We start from the raw sequence: 18814 nt of genomic DNA on the forward strand, positions 1-18814 counted from the left end.
CATTTGGGTGACAATCAGGGTTAAGTGACTTGTGCAGGGTCACACAGTTAGGGTCTGAGGCTGAATTTGAGGTCAGGTGCTCTTGACTCCTGATTGCCCATTGCATCACCAAGCATCCCACAGAATGTCTTATTTGGAAGGAACTTGATTGACCCCCTATTTCCAAACTATGTTGTAAAATGTTTGCATTTAACAGCATACTCAACAAATGCTAATCCAGAAAATGTTTGCTAGCTGACAGAAAGGTAGTACCCACTCCCACTCCACTTGCTCATTGCACCACAAAGCAGCTTCAAATGTTAAGAGGTATCTGGAGGGGTGGAACCAAGATGTCAGAATGGAAGCTGTAACTTTTCTAAGCTCCTCTGTGAATCCCATTACTAAACTTTAAAAAGTGAATCTGAATGTGTTTTGGAGTGTCACAATCCACTGGGAGACAGAGTGTGGCAGAATCCAGCCCAGGAAAGTGCCCACATGGGTCCGGCTAGAAGGAGAGCAGAGCACATGGGGACAGCAGCAGCTTGGATGAGACAGCAGATTATAGCAGAGAAAGAAGGATCCCCAGTCAGTGGACTCACCCACCCAAAGGGCAATTTGCAGCCGTCTCATCAGCATCTCACCAGCATCTCACCATGGTACAGAAGGATCCATTTGAGCCAGGTAAGAGAGGTCTCAGGCCCCCAGCAGAGACAGCAGCTTATCCTGGGACTATCAGCCCCAGCCTGGAAGTTTAGAAATCTCCTGCCTGACTTTCAAAAGGCTAAGATGACAAAGTAATTTCTGGCTGCTCCAATTCCCCCTCCCTGATCTAGAAAATAAGTATCCCACACAGAGTGAAATCCTGAGATAGTGGAAATAGCCTCGGGTTTGGGAGACATTGAGAAGGGGTATAACAGAGACAGCAAGGAGTTTGAAGAGAAGAGGAGGAGGGGTCCCAACAAGCCCTACCTAACCTAACCAGCAAAAGCCTGCCTGAGCTGTAGCCCAGGGGCATAGAGGCAGAAATCTGAAGTGGCCAAACCACCCCCACTCCTCCACAGAGTACTCTGTGAGTATCAGCATAACTGAAGGAAAACACTGAAAGTCCTGGTCTTGGCCTCAATCTAGATACCCAGAGGCTACAGAGCACAAAACAACAACCAGGAACTTGTCTCCCAATTTGAGAAATTAGGAAATAGGAAGTTACAATGGGAAGGAAGGAAGCTGAGAAGGAGAAGGGGAAGGCAAGAAAATCAATTAGAGCTTATTATAGCAAGCAAGAACAACCAAATAAAGAGGACAACATGGACTCTTCTATACTCACACCTGAGACCATAGAAGGAAATATGAACTGGTCTCAAGACCAAAAAGCATTCTTGGAAGAGCTCAAGAAAAATTTTAAGGACCAAATTAGGGAGGCAGAAGACAAATTTAAATCTACAGTGACCAAATTGGAAAAAAAAAGTCTCACTGAAGGATACAAATCCTTAAAAAGTAAAATTAGTGAAATAATTGGAAAAAATACCTTCATAAAAAAAGGACCTTCACAAACTAACTGAAGAGAATAATTCAATAAAAATTAGAATCAGTCAAACTGAAGCTCAGGTCTCTATGATGCACCAAGAGTCAATCAAACAAAACCTGAAGACTGAAAAATGGAAGAAAGTGTAAATTATCTCACTGTAAAAACAACTGACCTAGAGAACAGTTCCAGGAGAGATAACTTAAGAATTATTGGTCTACTGGAAAGTCATGAAGAAAAAAGGAGCCTGGACAACATCCTCAGAGAGATTGTTAGAGAAAACTGTCCTGAAGTCTTGGAATTAGAAGATAAAATAGTTTTCGAAAGAATTCACCAGACTCCTCCTGAAAGAGATCCCAAATTGAAAACTCCAAGAAATATAATAGCCAAATTCAAGAATTACAAGATTAAGGAGAAAATACTGAAAGCAGCCAAAAAGAAACAATTCAAATATGGTAGAACTACAGTCAGGATTACACAGGACTGAGCAGATTCTACATTAAAAGATAAGAGGAATTGGAATTTGATATTTCATAGGGCAAAAGAGCAGGACTGCAACCAAGGATTAACAACCCAGCAAAACTGAGCATAATCTTTCAGGCAAGGATATGGTCATTTAATGAAATAAGGGACTTCCAGACTTTCCTGATGAAAAAGCCAGAGCTCAATGGAAAATATGATCTCCAATTACAAGATTCAAGAAAGACATAAAAAGGTAAACAAGGAAAAAAACACACTCACACATACATACATGCTCACATGCACACACACACATGCACATAACTTGGGATGCAATAAGAGCAAAATATTCACATCCCTATATGAGAAGCAGATAACTGTCAATATCAAAATATATATTATTATCATAGTCTTTAAAAGGCTTACACATAGATAGAGCATGTAGGTATAAATGAACTAATATAATGATAAAAAAGAAACATTATTAAGGGGCTCAAATGGACTTCAATGGGATAAAAGGAAAGGATGAGACAGAAAAAACATAAATTATGCCATACAAAGAGGCATAAAAACACATTATAGTAGAAGAGGGAGAGGAACATCATTTGGACATTACTCTTACTGGTTCTGGTTCAAAAAGGGGACAACATAATCAGTTAAGTTTAAGAGTCTAATGTGAAAAGACATGAAAACTCATTAAAAAGAGGGAAAGGAGGGAGGGATTGGGGCACTGTATGAAATTTACTCTCATTGCTTTGGGGTGAAAGGGGGAATAACATACACTAACAAGTATAAAAATCTATTGGGTCTTATAGGTAGTAGGAGGGTATGGGGGGATAAAAAGGAGGGATTAGAGGGGAAGGGAAATAGTAGTAAGGGCAGAAGGTAGGTAAAGAAGGGGGGGGTCATTGAGAGTGAACACCAAAAAAGGTGGTGGTGAAAAGGAAAACCCTTAAGTAGGGGAAGGGAGAAGGAAGAAAAAAAAATAGATGCACAGGGAGGAATGGGATGGAAGGGAAGAAACAGATAGTCATCATTACTATGACTGTGAATGGGATGAACTCTCCCATAAAACAGAGGCATATAGCAGAATGGATTAAAAACCATAATACTACAATATGCTATCTACAAGAAACACATTTGAAACAAAGGAATACCCACAGGGTAAAGTTAGAAGGCTGGAGTAAAATTTATTATGCCTCAGCTAAATTAAAAAAAAACAAGGGTAGCAATACTTATCTCAGATAAAGCAAATGCAAAAATAGATATAATTAAAAGAGATAAAGAAGGAAAGTATATCCTGCTAAAAGGCACCATCGAGAATGAAGCAATATCATTACTTAACATATATGCACCAAGTAGTATGGCATCCAGATTCCTAGAGGAGAAGTGAAGGGAAATGGAGGAAGAAATATATAACAAAATTATACTAGTGGGGGACCTTAATCACCCCCTCTCTGAACTGGATAAATCTAACCTCAAAATAAACAAGAATGAAGTTAAGGAGGTAAATGGAATTTTAGAGAGGCTAGATATGCTAGATCTCTGGAGAAAACTGAATGGGGATCAAAAAGGAATATACTTTCTTGTCAGCAGTTCATGGCACATACTAAAAGAATTGACCATGTTCTAGGGAATAAAATCCTAACAATTCCATGCAGAAAGGCAGAATTATTAAATGCATCCTTCGAGATCAAGATGCAAAAATTTAGATGCAATAAAGGGTCATGGAAAGATAGACTAAAAACTAATTGGAAATTAATCAATTTAATCCTAAAGAATGAGTGGGTCAAACAAGAAATTATAGAAAAAATCAATAATTTCATTCAAGAGAATGAAAATAGCAAGACAACATACCAAAATTGATGGGATGCATTAAAGGCAGTTCTTACGGGAAGTTTTACATCCCTGAGTGCATACATGATTAAATTAGACAAAAGGGAGCTCAAAGAATTTGACATGCAATTGAAAAACTTAGACAAAGAACAAATTGAAAATCCTCAATTAAATGCTAAATTAAAAATATTGAAAACCAAAGGAAAGATTAATAAAATTGAAATCAAGAAAACTATTTAATTAATAAATAAAATTAAGAGCTGGTTTTATGGAAAAAAACAATAAAACTGATAGACCCTTAATCAATGTTTAAAAAAAAAGAAAGAAGAAAAACAAATTATAAGTATCAAAAATGTAAAGGGTGAATCTACCTCCAGTGAAGAGGAAATCAAAACAATAATTAGGAATTATTTTTCCCAATTGTATGCACATAAATTTGACAATCTTAATGAAATGGATGAATATTTACAAAAATATAAGTTGTCCAGATTAACTTAAGAGGAAGTAAATTACTTAAATAACCCAATCTTAGAAAAAGAAATTAAACAAGCCATCAGTGAACTCCCTAGGCAAAAATCTCCAGGGCCAGATGGATTTACTAGTGAATTCTATCAAACATTTAAAGAACAATTGATTCCAACACTCTACAAACTATTTGGGAAAATTAGTGAAGAAAGAGTCCTAACATATTTTTATGACACAGATATGGTACTGATACCTAAATCAGGAAGAGATAAAATAAAGAAAGAAAATTATACACCAATTTCCCTCAGAAACATAGATGCAAAAATTTTAAATAAAATTTTTGCTAAAAGACTACAGCAACTTATCTAAAAAATTATACATGCTGATCAGTTGGATTTATTCCAGGAATGCAAGGATGGTTTTATTATTAGGAAAACCATCAGTTTAATTGCTCATATCAACAATAAAACTAGTAGAAACCACATGATTATCTGAATAGATGCAGAAAAGGCCTTTGACATAATACAACATCCATTCCTATTAAAAACATTAGAAAGTATAGAAATAAATGAATCCTTCTTAAAATAATAGGTAGCATCTACTTAAAACTATCAGAAAGTATTATGTGTAATGGGGATAAGGTAGAAGCATTTCCAATAAGATAAGGGGTGAAACAAGGATGTCCACTATCACCCCTCTTATTCAGTCTGATAAAACAAATGTTCGCAGTAGCAATAAGAGAAGAAAAAGAAATCAAAGGAATCAAATTAGGCAAAGAAGAGACCAAGCTACCACTGTTTGCAGATGATATGATGATATACATAGAGAATCCTAGAGAATCAAGTAAAAAACAACTTGAGAACAATAAATAAATTTGGCAAAGTTGCAGGATATAAAACAAACCCACATAAATCCTCAGCATTCCTGTATATTTCTAATGAAATTCAACAGCAAGAGATAGAAAGATAAATCCCATTTAAAGTTACTGTAGACATTATAAAATATTTGGTAATCTACCTGCCAAACCAATCCAGGACCTATATGATCACAACTACAAAACACTTTTCACACAAATAAAGTCAAATCGAATTAATTGGAAAAATATCAATTGCAAGTGGCTTGGTTGAGCTATTATAATGAAAATGACATTCTTACCTAAATTAAATTGTATGTTTAGTTCCATACCAATCAATTTACCAAAAAAAAAACCTACTACTATAAAGCTAGAAAAAATAGTAACAAAATTCATTTGGAAGAACAAATCATCCAGAATATCAAGGGAATTAATGAAATAAATGCTAGGGAAGGTGGACTAGCTATACCAGATTTTAATCTGTATTATAAAGCAGCAGTCATCAAAACTACGTGGTACTGGATGAGGAATAAAGTAGTAGATCAATGGAATAGATTAGGCATACAAGATTTAGCAGGCAATGACTATAGTAATCTATTGTTTGATAAACCCAAAGACCCCAGTTTTTGTGATAAGAACTCACTATTTGACAAAAACTGCTGTGAAAACTTGATTATAGTATGGCAGAAACTGGGCATAGATCATTATTTAACACCATACACTAAAATCAAGTCTAAATGGTTGCATGATCTAGGTATAAAGGTTGATACTGTAAGCAATCTCAGAAAGCAAGGAATAGTTTACCTGTTAGATTTGTGGAGAGGGAAAGACTTTATGACCAAACACGAATTAGAGAGCATTATAACATGCAAGATGGATAATCTGGATTACATTAAATTGAAAGGCTTCTGTACAAACAAAGCCAATGTAACCAAGATTAAGAGTGAGGTGGAAAATTGGTAACTAATTTTTACAACCTATGTCTCTGATAAATGAATCATTTCTAAAATATAGAGAGAATTGGGTCAGATCTATAAGAATACAAGTCATTCCCCAATTGATAAATGGTCAAAGGATATGAACAGAAAGATTTAAAGAAATAAATTAAAGATATCTATAAGCATATGAAGACATGCTCTAAATCACCATTGATCAGAGAAATGCAAATTAAAACAACTTTGAGTTACCACATCTCACCAGTTAGATTGGCTAAGGTAACAACAAAGGAAAATTACAAATGCTGGAGAGGATTTGGGCAAATTGGAACACTAATGGATTGCTGTTGGAATTGTGAACTGATTCAAGCTTTTTGGAGAGCAATCTGGAGTTATGCCCAAAGGGCTATAAATAATTTCATACCCTTTGACCGAGGAATACCACTTCTTTGGCTATATCCCAAAGAGATCATAGAAGTGGGAGGAAGACTTGTATGTACAAAAATATTTATAGCAGCTCTTTTTGTGGTGGCAAAGAATTGGAAATTAAGTGGGTGTCCATCAATTGGGGAATGGCTGAACAAGTTGTGGTATATGCATGTTATGGAATATTATTGCACTATAAGAAACGGGGAGCAGGCGGTCTTCATATTTACCTGGAGAGGCTTAAAAGAACTGATGCTTAGTGAGAAGAGTAGAACCAGGAGGAATTTGTACACAATTACAGACACAACGTATGTGTGATGACCAACTTTGATAGACTGGACTCTTCTCAACAATGCAGGGATATAAGTCAATCCCAAAAGACTCGTGAGGGAGAGAGATGTCTACATCCGGAGAAAGACCTAGAAAGAACTGATTTTGAATCCAGATTGAAGCAAACTACTTGATCTTTTTCTTTTTCTTGTTTGATTTTATTTCCTCTTTACCATTTCTCATTCTATCTGATACAATCCATCTTTATAACCTGACTAATGTCTAACGTAAAAGTATTTGCAAATCCTATACATGATTGTATGCTGCCGTGGGGGGTGGGGAAGCTGGGAGGGATGGGGACAGAATTTGAAACTCAAGGAATTGTGGAATTGAATCTTGTAAACTAAAAGTAAACAAAGAATTTAATAAAAGAAAGAAGTATCTGTAATTTACTTTTTTTTAAAAAATTATCCTTTCTTTTACCACTTTCATTAGCTGCTCAAGTACTAAGTTTAATGTCTCCACAACAAACCTATGAACCTTGTAATTATATTCCATTTCACGTTTTGAAAGCCCCAGTTGTTAACAATTTGATAACAAGTGAAATCACATTTCCTGCCTTCTAATTTGAAAATATCTTCACATTCCCCTTATTCCATTTCTTTCAATGTGCATTTATTACCTGCTTACTGTCTTCCAGAAAAGTCTGGTGTTACAAACCCCCAATGCTGCCCAAAAAAGTCTCCATCATAAAGGGACTGACATCTTCCAGGGCAAAAACAATGTGGGAAACATATTGGCCATTTGTGAAAAAAAAAACACTATAAAATTGCATTTTTTCTTAAACAGAGGGCTTCGTAATCACTGTCCAGAAGTCTTTCTCCTATACCCATCTACTTTCTATGGAATACTGAGGTCATTGTAGGTATTTGCAAATATACTTTAGGATGATTTTTTTCTTATTGCATAGATCAGCACAAAAGTCATTTTAATTGGTTTCTATGTGAGAAGGGCCTTTCATGTCTACTGCATTAATAACCTCATGGTGAATGGTTAAATCTTTAAAGGAGAAAAGAGTTGTATCATAGAATGAAGAAGGGATTTTTGTGCCAATCACAAATATCAAGCAGCCCGGACTCCTGCCTACTGTTCAAGCTATTCCTCCCCCTTTCTTCTTGTGTATAGTGAATTAAATGCTACAAACAAATTCTGTAAGATGTGTGCATGCAGCACCCCTGCTACCAAGCAAATACCCATAAAGAGCAGCCTTTCTGATGGTGTTAACTGAAACATCAAATCTGTGTAGTGGAAAGAATTCCTTACCTTCTAGCACTAGCATCTACTTAGAGGTACCAATATATCATTTGTCCAGCCCATAAAACTCCTAGTCTCTTTCAGCAGATATTTTACCATTTCTCTTGGACAATATCCTCCATGTGGGTGGATGGAGAAGAGCATCATATAGAGTCTGGCATGCAATAAGCACATGCCCCGGGCACTGTCCCCGATTCCCAGGCTATGGTTACAAACCTGAACACATTCGACCCTTTGCAGCTTGTTTCCCCTTAAAAATGATGCCTGTTTTGAGAAGATGAAAGTCCCAAGAAAATGCTAAGCAGAGGCTGTTTTTGCTGGACATAAACTCTGATTTCATTGGTCCAGGGGAGTTCCTTAGGGGACAGCTCCCTGTCCTAACATATATTGGTAAGTATTCTGTCAATCATAGCCTGGCTGCTTAAGACATACTATTAGTAATGTACTTAAAGTTATAAAGTCAGTATGGATAAAGGTAGATCTGAAACCTACTTGAAGTAGCTGATTTTATCCAAGATGCCATGCTGTTTCCAAAAAAATGTTATGTAGGAAGTAAAAATATATCCTTACAAGTTGGGAGGAGAGCATGAAGAGGGAAGGTTAATATTTTATAATTATCTTAAATCATTTTGTGGAAACTATGTAGTGCTTTTTCAATTATATGTGTGCATATATAAAAAACATATGCATATATACACATATGCAAACACACACAAGCACACACACACATACATATATATATATATATATATATATATATATATACTTTCATATATGAATATGCATGCATGCATATCTCTGTCTATAATGTGCTGATTCTAGTAAGGAAGACCTGATTTCAAATCCAGTCTCACATACTTACTAGCTGTGTGACCCTGGGCAATTCACTTAACTCTGTTTACCGCAGTTTCTTCATCTGTAAAATGAGCTGGAGAAGGAAATAGTAAAACACTTCAATATCTTTGTCAAGAAATCCCAAATGAGTTCATAAAGAGTTGGATGTGACTGCAATGACTAACAGAAATATCTTTATATATATATATGTATGCATATGTGTATATGCAAAATACACATATATGTACATACATACATGCACTGTGTATATATGCATGTATGTATGCATTTGGTTGGACTGAGCAGGATTAAACATCATGCAAATAAACCTTCTCAGCATTTGTTTTAAAAAACAAACTTGAAACAGTAGCTGAAAAAGGAAAATAAATAGATTTTTTAAAAGCAATGAAGAGGATTAGTGCAAGTCATATCCTCCTTTCACATATTTACATTCGGGAATTTTAATGGCACTTGACTCTAAAATCATTCCAGTAAAGCAGAAAATTAATATTTTAATATGTCTACCTCTCCAGCAAGTAGAAAGAAGTAAAGTGGAATAAGTGGCCGAGAAGAAAACGTTTTCATATTAGCTATTTTGATGAATATTTATCACCCCTTGCCATCAGACATCTGCCTATCGGTGTGGCTGCTCATTTATATAGGCAGTAAATCATCGCTGAAGTCACAGTTGTAGTTATTTAACATTTTATAGAAAAGAGGGTGACAATCCTTTTTTTATATATTCTTTTGATTAGATTTTGTCATAATTTTTACTGAGTGAATTCGATAGAGTGAAACGTGCTAATAATAAAAAAAGTATCCTACCCACTCAGTTTTTCTCAGCATGGCACCATTCTTGTCAGCTCTCCTATGTCTTTATAGGAAGAGAGCATGGTCACAACGGATAACTGATCAAAATAATCTTGGTCTCTATTGGCAATATGCTCTAGACATCTGCTTGTTTTTCAAGGTCAAGAGCCACTTCCCTGAATACACACTCACACACACACACGCGCACACATACTCACTCACACACACGGACACATGCACAAACATGCACACGCACACGCGTGCGCACACACACACACTGGAACATATGCTTTATGTGTTAGGGATTCTTATTTTCTTTTCTCTGATTTGTTGCTGTTCATCCCGGTGATCTCCTGAGTCTAAAGAATATCTAGTATGGAAACAACTTCCTCTAAGGTCGTGTAGCAGCAAGCACCCCAAGCATCCTCAAGGTTTGCCGCCCATACAGGTTCTTGGATCTGCTTTGTTAAAGGAAAGCATCTCAAAATGGGTTAACAAGCTTACTTTAATCAGTCAGACATATATCGTTTACCTTGTTCAGGGGAAAAAGGTCAGCACCCCAAACTTCAAAATATACAGACAGAATTATCAAGACATTAACAGATCAAGTAGACAGCTTTCCAAACTGTCCAACCATTACATCCATACCCAGTCAACATCTGGGTTTTCACATCTGGGTTTTTCAAAGCCGGGGGACTCTCAACAACGGCTTCCCAGAATTCAGATCAAATCACAGAACACTTCTCAAAGTGAGTCCCCAAAACAAAGCTACACATCAGGGCTTATATAGCCTTCTCCTGGCTCAGAAAATGTAACAATCTTATTGACTCACTGGCCAATCAAGAAGTATCTACTGACAAACAAGCCTCCCTCCCCAGGCTTCAGGTGCATTTTAGCCTAGGGACAGGGAAGATCTTCCAAATTTGCATTCCCATTACAGGTAGGTCTGCAAGCAATTTGTAACCTTTTTTCTTACAGTGTTAGTTAACTGGGATTCTGTGAGTAACTTTTCTTTGATCACACCACTACCAAGTCTCAAATTCTTGGACTTTACCTCAGGTCTTCATGACTGCAAGGGTGGCCTTTCAGCCACTACACCTCACTGTCCTCCATTAGGTTATATTACTTTCTTACTTGGGTGGGAGGAGCATATAGAGGTGATGAAAGTAAAGGAGAACTCAGTGACTGAGGAAGAAAATGCTCATTTCAGTAATGGTTTTGACATTTGTTATTGGAAATATATTTATATGCCCACAAAGACAGTTGAATGCCAATGTCTTTGAAGGAAGAGTTCACAGACTGACAGAATTTGGATGAGAAATGACCTCCAGTCTTCTACTCTACATCATAACTAAAATATAATCCAATGCACACAATTCTCAGGAGTTACTAAGTTCTTCTTAAAGCCTCCCAAGGCATCCCCTACCATGTGCCTTTGTGCCACACTGTAACTCCAATCTTTGGTTGCTTCTTATGCCTTCTGGTCAAACAGCTATTCCAATACCTTTTCCACATGACAGTCATAAAGCATACAAACCACTTGTACTACACTCTTCCTCCTAGTCTTCTCATCCCCATGTAATGTTTCCCCAGTTCATTTAACAAGCATTCAGATTGTGGCATTTACAGAAGTTCAAGATACAAAATGTCCAGGTAATTTTACACACACACCCACACATACATACATACATACACACACCTATTTGACTATGTGGTTCTGATGGTAGCCATCTCTAGGGCATGCATGGAGGGAAGAAACAATTAATGTACATAGTAATTTTGTCTTATACTTGAAAGGAATAGCAAGTTGTGTGTCATAGATTTTTAGTTTCATATACAATCATATTTTATTCTGCTATAGCATAGAAATGCATGTTTTAGTACAAAAATTAAAATGAAGAAAAAGACAAAGGGGGAGTCTGGGGTGCAGAGTCATGATGATGGAGTAAAAGCAGGAAATTTCCTGAGGTACACTCCAACCACCTCCAATACCTATAAAATATGACTCTAAACAAATTTTAGAGCTATAGAACCCGGAAACTGATAGAGACAAACAAATCTCCCACTGAAGGCAGCCTGGCAGGCTGACAGTAAAGGTATGTCACATAGGGCTGGGATCCAAGCTCAGTCCCACTGGGTGCAGACCCCGGTTGGCCCCGTCTAGTGGCACAGACTGGCTAGAGCAGACTTCAAGAGAGTGAATCACTGGCAGCAGTGGCAGTTTCCAGACTTCTCAAACCATAAACATAAAAGAGAAAGTAAAAGGACAGTAGGGAACTCTGGTGGAACTGGGTGACAGAAGAGTGTGGTCCAGCCCGTGCTGTTGGGACAAGAGGTGGTGCTAGTACTGTGGCTGCAGCTGCTGCCATGTGGTTGCCTCTGCAGCTCCTGGCCTACAGATCTTTGGGAGACCAAGTGACCATTTCAGAGGGTAATCACTTTTGCTTTGACCTGCTTGGATCTGTATCATAGTCTTGAGTGGTGGTCCTGGGGTGAGGAACGCTAGTGTGCCAGAGCTTGTGGTGGCCATAGAGGGGGTGCCCTCCTCATAACTCTGACAATTGTGAAAACTCCAGTTATTTGGGACACAGCTCTCTCCACTCAGAAAGCAGAGTTTTACCATGGCAAAGAGCTCAAAAGTCAAGTAATTGCTTTACAAAATGATGAAACAGCGGAAGTACAATCAGATCATAGAATCCTTTTAGGGGGACAAAAACGATCAAATCATGGAACCAGAAGAAGACAACAAAGTCAAATCTCCTGCATGAAAAGCTTCCGAGAAAAAAAATATGAATTGGTTACAGTTCATGGAGGAGATCAAGAAGGATTTTGAAAATCTAGAGAAGTGGAGGAAAAATTGGGAAGAGAAATAAGAATGATGCAAGAAAATCATGAAAAGCAAGTCAACAACCTGCTAAAGGAGACTCAAAAACCTACTCAAGAAAATAACACCTTTAAATTAGACTAACTAAAATGGCAAAAAGGGCCTGAAAAACCAATGAGGAGAAGAATGCCTTAAAAAGTAGAATTGCTCAGACAGAAAAGGAATGTCAAAATCTCACTGAAGAGAATAATTCCTTCAAAAACAATGGTGGGGAAGAGCAGGAATGTGAGAGGAAATGAGTCAACCCTACTCTCACTGAATTTAGTTTAAGGAATAAGATACACACTCAATTTCCCTACAAGAAAGTAGGAGGGGAGGAGAGAGAGGGGAAAATATCATGGAGGGAAGATTAGGGGAGAGGGTAGGCAGAAGCAAACACTCTTGAAAAGGGACAGGGTCAAAGTAGAAAAGAGAAAAAGTAGGGGGGGCAGACAGGATGGAGGGAAATATAGTTAGTCTTTCACAATATTTCACTACTATGTAAATGTTTTGCATAACTACACATGTACAACCTATATTGAACTGCTTGTTTTCCAAGTGGGGGTAGGTGAAAAGGAAATAAGGGAAAGAATCTGAAAATCAAAGTTTTAAATATAAATGTTAAAAAAGTTTTTTTTTAATTCAACTGGGAAAAAATATACAGACACTGTGTTATAGAAATACATCTTGACCTACTAGAACATTATGAGAGGGGAATGTGGGAGGATAAAAGAGACAATAGATTGGCGGAAGGGGTATTCAGTATGCTTGCCATCTTGGGGTGGGTGTAGGGGAAAGATGGGGAGAAAATTTGTAACTCAAAATCTTGTGGAAATTAATGTTGTAAACCCAAAGTAAAAAAATAAAATTTAATTAAAAATTTTAAATTTCATTTAATTTAAAATTTCAAAATTTAAGACAAATTTTAAAACAAAAAGAAAAAGGGAGAGTCTGAATTTCCCCAAATCTTTCCTTATTAATAATAATTTCTCTCAGCATATTCTCAGAGGCCTTTACCTACTTTTTTCCCTCTTCTGCACAATCCAGTTAATCAAGGTTTTACATGAAATTTAGTTCTTCAAACACAACCCTGTGCTCCAGGGAGGGGATAACACAGTCAGAATTACACTGAAATAGCATCTCTTTTCTCCCTGGATAGATGGATCACTTTTCCCAAGATCACAAGTGGTATTTTAGTTGTCATATGTTTTAGAAAAAGTGATGAATCAGAAATCTGGAAAACACTATGTTAGAAACTGAACACAGACCACTATCTTATACCGTAAACCAAAATAAAGACAAAATGGTTTCATGATGTAGATATACAGGCTTATACTATAAGCAATCTGTGAGAGTTAAGAGTAGTTTACCTGTCAGATTTATGGAGAAGGGAAGAATTTATGACAAAAAGAATAGAGAACATTACTAAATTAAAATGGACAGTTTTGATTACATTAAATTGGAATGGTTTTGTACAAAGAAAATTTAACCAAGATTAGAAAGGAAGCAGAAAATTGGGAAATAATTTTTACATCCAGTGTCTATGATAAAGTTTTCATTTGTAAAATATACAGAGAACTGAGTCAGATTTATAAGAATTCAGATCATTCCTCAATTTATAAATGGTCAAAGGATATGTACAGACAGTTTTCAGAGGAAGAAATTAAATATATAATCATATAAAATGCTCTACATCGCTATTGATTAGAGAAATGCAAATCAAAACAAATCTTAGGTACTGCATCTTACCTGTTAGAATGACTAACATGACAAAACAGGAAAATTATAAATGCTGGAGTAGATACGGGAAAATTGAAACATTAATGCATTTTTGGTGGAGTTGTGAATTGGTCCAACCATTCTGGAGAGCATTCTGGAACTATGCCCTAAGGGTATAAATATAGGCATACCATTTGACCCAGTAGTACCATTTCTAGGGTTGTATCCCAAAGAAATCATAAAAGAGAGAAAAGGACCTGCAAATACAAAACTATTAAAGCAGCTCTTTTGTGGTGGCAAAGAATTGGAAATCAAGGGGATACCCATCAACTGGGGAATGGCTAAATGAGTTGTGGTACATGAATGCAATGGAATACTGTTGTGGTATAAGAAATGAAGAGCAGACAAACTTCAAAATAACCTGCAAAGTTTTATATGGACTGATGCTGAGTGAAGGGAGCAGAACCAGGAGAACATTGTACACAATTGCACAGTGTATCTGTGATGACTGACTTTGGTGGATTGGGCTCTTCTCAGCAATTCAAATTTCTAAGACAACTCCAAAAGACGCATAATGGAAAAGGCTATCCACATCCAGAGGAAGACTTATGGAGCCTGAATGCACATAGAAGCAAACTTTTGGCTCTCCTTTCTTTGTTTTGTTTTGTTTTGTTTTTCTCTGTTGTACTTCATTGAATTGGTTATAATTCTTCTTTACAACTTGATTATTGTGAAAATATGTTTAATGTGACAGTATTTGTAGAACCTATATCAGATTACATGCTGCCTTGGAGGGGGAGGGGAAAGGAGAAGAAAGGGAAGACAATTTGGAACTTAAGAATTGTGGAGCTGAATGTTGTAAGGTAAAAGTAAATTAAATGAGGGAGAGAGCATGAAAACAATTCGGAACCAACAATATGGAGGATAAATTAGAGAAAATTTAAAAAAGAAAGATGATTACATGAAAGGGGCAGAAAATATCTCATAGGAATGAAGATGTTATCTGAGACTTGAAAGAAACTAGGAAAGCCAAGAGTAATGGTGAGAGGGAAGAGAACTCTGAGAATAAGGAAGGACTAGTGAAATACCCTGAGTCTGGAGAGAAAAGATTCAGGAGGAAATAAAAGAAATCCATCCTCACAGGATTACATAGTCTGTGACATCAGGCTGGATTGGGCTGGAGACTGGTGAGTTAGGTGGTGACTTTGAAATTCAAATACATCATTTTACACTCGGCCCCAAAGTGACAGAGAACAACTAGAGTTTACTGAATAGGCCTCCAATGTGGGTGATTTCATCCCCTGGGGGGCACTTGCATGATCCAGGGGGAATGGTAGCAGCCTGGGGTGTAATTGGTAGGGAAATGAAAAAAATATAATGGTTAATCTAACCCAACACCAAGGCAGTGCTGAGAATTTTTTTTTTAAGGGCCAAAATAGGGCAACTAAGAGGTGAAAATTTGGAATAGGGGGTGACATTATAAGATCTGAATTTCATAACAACAACTTTAGTACACTTCTATACCTCCTTGGGGGTTTATGCTGGTGCCAGGCTCAGCATAGTTTGAGAATACATGGATTTCCAAAAATATACTTATCATGTTCAGTATACCTGAAAGTGACACAGTAAGAAATCAAGAAGATAAGTTGACTTGCAGACTTCCTCTCCTTCTCCCAAGGCAGATATAATGGAGACATGGAAACTGCTTGCAATATTGGAAGTGTCTTCTATCACAACTATTCCTTAAAAGGTGAGCTCTTTGAGAGTAAGGATTATTCCATCTTTCATATTTTTATTTTGCACCTAACACAATACTCCAAATGTCATAGATGCTTACAAGTGCCTTTTGGGTCTTTGTCATTCTAAGTAATGAATATTCCATCAGGATAGTGCTTTCTTAATGAATGGTCTGGGTTTAGTGGCAGATCCTTGGGTGAGGATTCCTCCAATCTTCCTTTATTTAAGAGGAAGGATAAATGGGATTTCTTCCCCAGGGTGTGCCTCAAAAGCCAAATTGAGTATTATCTACACTTTCACTCAGAAATTTAGCTAAACAAAACAGTGTGCTCCTCTACCAAATTAATCATTCTGATTGCCTTGCCATGTAGGAAGAGCACCCACATGAGCCAGTTCAAAAGTTATGACCAGACAAGCCCTTTGAACATTCTGTAAAAAAAAAAAAAAAACTTGCCACATTATGCATATAGGCACTGTTAGAACCAGAGTAAAGTACTCTAAGTACTTTCTGCAAAGAAAGATAATAGGAGACCACCCAAAGACAAATAGTAATGGTTTTTCCATTATCCCAATCACTGTTCGCCTCGATTTGTTTGAATGACCAAGTATTGATGGCATAGAGGTTTGAGAGATAGAAAAAAATATGGCTCAAAGCACAGGAATTAACCCATCCAGTGAAGCTAATGTGGAGCTTTCCCAAGTTGAGAACATCGATGGAGAAAATACATATATACAGTTAATGGGCACCAGCAATACAGAATGGGACTCACTGCCACTTCCCATCCACTCAGCCAAAACTTATGGTTTCTACTCTTGCCTCATCACTGCCACACAGAAACCCTAGCCATCTCTGAGGACTGCTCAAGTGCCTCTAACAAATGCTTCCTGATTGTCTGTTTGTTAGTACTTTCAACTTCATTCTCAATAATGAATTTTTTTTTTCAATTTACATCTTATTTTCTCAAGTAGAATTTAAGCATCTTAGGACCTCAGAACATTTTTGAGATTGTTTTCCCCTTACACCCCCATAGATAGGTGGATCGATAAAATGTATCCATCTTTCTATGAAGAAAAGAGGAAAGAGAGAGAGAGAGAGAGAGAGAGAGAGAGAGAGAGAGAGTGCTGGAGATAGAAATATCAGTTAGCAACTCAATCTATGTCTTCAAGGAGATTTAATCTAGTGGCCAATTATACCCATAAAATAGATGTGATGGGGAGAGGGAAGGATTTAAATTGTCTGGTGCTGGTGACCCAGAAGTTAGGTAAAGTCTTGTTTATGAGCAAGATAAGGGGAACCTCACATATTAGAGTCTGATAGGGCTTCTGGGATCATATTTGAGTTTCCAGGGGGGAAGAGATTAAGATGAAATACAAATTGGAAGTGGCATGGTTTGAAGGTGGTAAGCAACATGTACCTCCCATTTTGTAGGTATGTATGAACTGTTTGTTGCTTTGGATTCCATGATAATTAAAGTCCTACTAAGGACTTTCCCTACTCAGTTTTTTTTTTAACATAACTCTGAGTCATTTTCAAAACCCTTTTGATATTCAAATAACAGACCAACCTATGTATACAAAAGACCCAAAGACAATGAAAGTGAGGATCTAGGCCCATCTGTCCACACAAGGGTGCCAAGTTTACTCTTCTGGTGGGGCACATCTGTAAATGGATCTTTTCATTCCTTCAGAGAATTTATGACAAGCAGCTTGCTTTTCAAACATATGCAATTTATCCTTTCTTTGATTTAGAACAGTAACTTGTGTTCCTTTATTATTCACCATAAATCATAATGATGCTGGTCATTAATATATTATGTTTCTTGGCTAGATAAGAAGTATTTCAAAGATGTTAGAGTTTATGTAGCCATGGCGGCTTTAAAACTCATAACATACAAATACATGTATGTAAATATATATATACTTGTGTATATATATATATATATATATATATGTTTCTTTTTTTTTTCTCCCCAGGAAGCCTCAAAACTCCAAACATTAGAAATGCCACTTTGTGTCTTAAAGATAAGTTGAATTTCCTCATACTGATTTATGGCCAATGTAGCCTGGAAACCAATGCCTCCTTCCTTTCTTTTCCAATAGCATGTGTATTCTACACACCAGCCTAGTTTCACCAGTTGATGCCTGATGCTTCCTACTGCTTTTTGGAGTTGATATAATTGCCCATCATTTTTTAAAGGTCATCACTCACAGAACAAAGATTTGTAAACACTTCCTGCCTTACCTGTGATGGGAACATTTCTTGTAGAGAATCCTGGTGATTGAAGTTGTGACCAGAACATATCCAGGAACAAAAACAATGATTGATAACTCTAGAAAGAGCCCTTGAGTGCTGCAAAAAGTCACAAGTAATTTTTTTTTCACAGAAGTGGAATGGAAAATACCTTTTCACTTAAGAAAGATAAAGACAATCAGGCATGTACTTCCTGGAGGTTCTCAATAAAGTTAAACATTTGGTCCTCGCCTCCAATTTTCCCCATATGGATGAAAGGTGATCCCAGAAAGCTAAAACTATTCATTTCATTCAAAGAACTATATAAATCAAGGCCAAAGGAAGGCCTCAAATACTAGGGAGATGCAGAACTGTGAATTCATGCCTGCAAAAACCCATAGAGAAAATAGGCCCACTGTGTAGGAAGGATAGCGGATTGGCATTTGAATACTTTGCCAAACTTTAACTACAGTGAAAATTGGGATCAAGAAGAGTTATCCTTTAATAAAATGTCAATTTTCATCTTTCATTCATGGTGTATTTTAATAGAGCTATAGATCTA

The 18814-nt window shown here is 36.9% G+C and overlaps 1 pseudogene; it reads left to right on the forward strand.

The window, feature by feature from the left end:
* The first annotated feature begins 474 nt into the window (after window positions 1–474).
* LOC138164735 (COMM domain-containing protein 7 pseudogene) overlaps window positions 475–18814 on the forward strand; it is an 85468-nt pseudogene continuing 67128 nt past the window's right edge.

The sequence above is a fragment of the Petaurus breviceps genome, unplaced genomic scaffold, assembly GCF_028583685.1.
Source record: "Petaurus breviceps papuanus isolate PSGF00001 unplaced genomic scaffold, PetGlider_PUasm1.0 207, whole genome shotgun sequence".
NCBI classification, from domain to species: domain Eukaryota; kingdom Metazoa; phylum Chordata; class Mammalia; order Diprotodontia; family Petauridae; genus Petaurus; species Petaurus breviceps.